The sequence below is a fragment of the Mya arenaria genome, chromosome 6 (assembly GCF_026914265.1).
Source record: "Mya arenaria isolate MELC-2E11 chromosome 6, ASM2691426v1".
Taxonomy (NCBI): Eukaryota; Metazoa; Mollusca; class Bivalvia; order Myida; family Myidae; genus Mya; species Mya arenaria.
This window is the reverse complement of record NC_069127.1, coordinates 80,155,848-80,160,510: the sequence shown is the minus strand read 5'-3', so window position 1 is coordinate 80,160,510 and position 4,663 is coordinate 80,155,848.

Sequence of the window (4,663 nt, the reverse complement as noted above, 5' to 3'; positions counted from 1 at the left end):
ATTGATGATTGGGGTATTTCGAATGATATTTGGAAATGATTCAAAACAGATTTGGCAAATTGCAAATAGATTGGTTTGCCTCGGACTATAATGCAAAATTGCAAGTATTTTATTCGAGATTCTGGAACCCTACATGTGCAGGGGTTGATGCATTTTCAGAATTTTGGGGAGATCATGTTGGTCTATTTGTGCCCCGATCACAATGATTACACATGTATTCAAGAAAATGTCATTTGATAGAGCATCAGGAGTTCTGATTGTTCCATGCTGGAAATCGGCATTGTTTTGGCCGTTTATTTGTCCGAATGGATCATTTGTAAGGGAGGTAACCGATTGGTTTGATTTGTTTACTAGGAGACAGTATTATGTCCCTTGCAGAAACGGTAAAGGCATGTTTGGTAACACGGATTTGAAATTCCGCATGTTGGCTTTAAAAGTCGATTTTTCTGTGTAAATGAACAGGCAATGATTTACGTTACGTATTGATATATGGTCTTTGTATATAGTAAAAGCAGTATTGCACGATTTGATCTAATGTTGCTTGGTCTAAGAAATATGACAGTATTGTCCTTGTTTGACCGCGGGCAGTATTGCAAGGCGCGGAAATCTATTTTAATCATGTAAATAGCGCGGGCAGTATTGCAAGGCGCAGCACTTTATTTTAATCATGTACATAGCGCGGGCAGTATTGCAAGGCGCTGGTTTTGATTCAATTTGATATTTAAAGAGAGCGCGGGCAGTATTGCAAGGCGCTGTATTTGATTCATTTAGACATATGAAAACAGTGTGCACAGGCAGTATTGCAAGGCACAAAATGCATGATAGATAAACATAATATGCACAGAGCGCGGGCGCGCAGTACTGCAAGGCGCCAGTTTTTCTAGTTGAGCTATTTAAAGAGCGCAGGCAGTATTGCAAGGCGCTGTTTTTATAATTCAGTCATGCAAACAAAGCAGAGGCAGTATTGCAATTTTTGGATGTAGATACGATTCGAATGTCATTGATGTTTCTTTGGAGATAAAACGTTGCCAGAATTGGTTTATATTTGCATGTAAAATAACATGATATATGTCGATTTTGAATGTAAAATAATCATGCATAAAATTTTGGTTGTATTCGATACTGTTTTGTATTGTAGATATTATTTAATGCAATTTTATGATTAAAACTAATATTTAGACATATATCTAAAGGCAGCCCAATCTGTATTAAGTTATACATGTATATCATTTCATTTTATTGCGTATTTCAAGCTGATGCAATAATAATTATTATTTTTCTACACATGTATTTTTTCAGGTCCATAAGAACGAAATTGATAAGTTACCGGAAGCGATGGCGGGCAGGGCGCACCTACTTCCGTATTTGTTGAAGAAATCCAGGGCAGATTCCACCATTAGCAAATACCTCGGAGCATTTGTGCGTTTTCAAAAATGGATTATGTGTAATGGGATGGGAAGTAGGGACGCTTTGTCCGCTGGGGCTTTCGTAGTAGCAATTTATTTGGCTTCACTTATACAAACTGTAAATTCTACAAGTCCAGTTCTTGCTGCTTTTTATTCTATAAAATGGCACCATGAAATAAATGGGTTGGTTTCTCCTACTAGTTCAAAATTAGTTGAAAATGTTTTGGAAGCTGCTAAAAGAATATTAGGGAAACCTGTTGTAAAGAAAGAACCTATTACCATAAATATTATTGCATCAATTTATAAGACTTTATATGAATACAAGAATTTAAAAAGTCAAAACTATTTGTGCGATTTTGATTGGTTTTGCTGGTTTTTTACGAAGTTCTGAAAAAACTGTAAATTCTACAAGTCCAGTTCTTGCTGCTTTTTATTCTATAAAATGGCACCATGAAATAAATGGTTGGTTTCTCCTACTAGTTCAAAATTAGTTGAAAATGTTTTGGAAGCTGCTAAAAGAATATTAGGGAAACCTGTTGTAAAGAAAGAACCTATTACCATAAATATTATTGCATCAATTTATAAGACTTTATATGAATACAAGAATTTAAAAAGTCAAAACTATTTGTGCGATTTTGATTGGTTTTGCTGGTTTTTTACGAAGTTCTGAATTGTTAAATATTAAGGTATCAGATATTGTTTTTCATTCTTCTTATATGGCAATATTTATGGAAAGCAGCAAGACAGATAGATATAGAGACGGTTTTTGGGTATTAGTTGCAAAAACTGGCACGCCCTATTCTCCTGTTGAAAATACTTTGAAATTCATAAATTGGGCAGATTTGAAAGGGGATGATTTCTTACTTTGTAATTTGAGTGCGACAAAATCTGGATATAAAGTGAGAAACGTGAATAGGAAAATGTCTTATTCTAATTTACGTGATGTGTTCATAGAGGCATTAAAGCCTCATGTGGAAAATGTTAAGAAGTTTTGTGTGCATTCTTTACGCTCAGGCGGTGCATCCGTTGCAGCGAACAACGGAATTGCAGATCGTATGTTCAAGAGACATGGTCGGTGGGCTAGCGAATCCGCTAAGGATGGTTATGTGAAAGACAATATTGACGAGAGGTTGAAAGTCTCATTAAGTCTAGGTTTATAAATGTGTTACACAATGTTGTGTTTTGATAATTTGTTTGAGTTTTGCTGATCCAAACGTTAGTTAATGAAATATAATCATTTTTGGTAATGTCTATTTTATTTCAATACTATTATATTGAAAACCTTTATTAGTACCCGTTCTTTATACGTTCGAGTGCTAGAACACATTTCAAATCAATAAATGAAATTTTGCATTTATTATGTGTTGTTTATTGTAAGGAACATGGAGTCCGTAAAGGAAAATAGCTTTCTTTTACTTTGAGCTCACGGGGAAATGGTTTTCTCGACATTCGTCGACGGTGGTGAAAAGTGGCGAACACTGCGTCGGCCATTGTTCTTGCACTAAAAAAGTCAGTTTGTAATACAACCAGTCGCAATATTTGCTTCGAATTGTTGTGAGAAGAAGGCTCTCTTGCAACTTCCATTTTTTTATGAAACACAAATTGTGATGCGATCAGCGGTTAGCGACGATCGTGTAACGTCCCTTGCATTAAACGATTAATATTTCTAGTGGCGTTGCGGTGAATCGAACCTATGGCATTTAGGTTGACAGTCCAGTGGCTACCACTATAGCACGGGTCCGCCACAAATATGATTATCAAACCAATAATACCTTGGGGGTTCTCTGCTGATTGGCCCCTTTTTATAGTCATGGGACAATTAAACCTACACATGAGACATTCGGAGAGCTTCTCGGCCATTTTCTCGAAAACAACATAGGATTAGTAATCTAATTTAGCAGTTAAACTTAATGACTTAACTCACGTGAGTCCTAATTATGTTTGCAATAATACACTTCACTGGCAATTAATTTAAACTAAGATCAACAAATACAAGCTGAAACACTACATTTAATTAATGTTAATAACATGTTTAAGGTAGATTACTCGACAACGTGTGTTTATTTGAGGAATAACCAATCAACCAGCCTAACGACCATGCTGTTGAAAGCCATTCTGAAATAGCGACTGTGTTTAAAGTGAGGGTATAACCTTCAACACGACCAAGTGGCACATTTTCATAGTTCTTGTAATATATAATGACGATTCTTTAAAAGGTTACACAAACATCTACGAGTATTACAATATAAAGCACGAGGAAAGTTAGTCCAAGCTTCTTATGATCTCATTCAGTCATTATGCTAACGTCGAGTATAGGCCGGAGGTCTTATGAAATTCAACTCATTCGTGAAGAGCTTTTGGGTCTTCTGTTAATTTTCAAATACATCATAGTTTTCAAGACAAAACACATGTACTAAAATGCTAAGAATTGGGTGTGGAAGAGTTTTTAGGAATGTATATTAAACCTATCTTTTACCAGTTTTCACACACTGTATTCCATTTCGGTAGACATTCCAACTATTTCATCTGCCATTCGGAACTCCGCGGCCATTTTTCTCGAAAACAATCTCGAATGTATGTCGGTACATCAGTAGAAGTATTTCGTAAATATTTTAATGATATTGCAGAAAATGAAGTGGATTGCACACATATAGAGACACATATTTTAAACGATAACAAAAAGAAAAAGGAAACCACAATTAAATAGAACGAACAACAGGTTGTGTTCTCTTTATTTCTTATTACTTTTTTTCGTTGACAAGCTCTTGAAAGATCATAAAAAGAGCAAAAAGGCACTGTGTTCTATTACTTAGGCCGGTAACCCTTCATATGCTGACGACATTGTCTAAGTAGCGTTATCGCGCCTGAACCTAAACAGAATGGTGCACATTGTATATCGCTATTTGATACGAATGTAAACCCATGGACGTCTGCCCGAAGAGAGTATCTTTCTTGTTAGATTGTGGGGCAAACTGCCCAGATAGCAAGTGACCCTGGTTTCAGCTGGTTGTATGTTATAAGATAAACACGTGATGCTATTGTAAGATGTTTTGTCTTGGAAACTATGATGTATTCGAAAATGTTAATTAAAACGGAACGTCCAAAACCATGTGACGAATTAGTTGAGTTTCAAATTTCAAAAGACATCCGTCTTACAGACGACGGGAGCACACTGACCAAAGGAGATCATTAGCAGCTTGGACAAACAGTCCTTATCTTGTTTATTAACAGATGTTTTTGTTACGTTAAAGAATCGT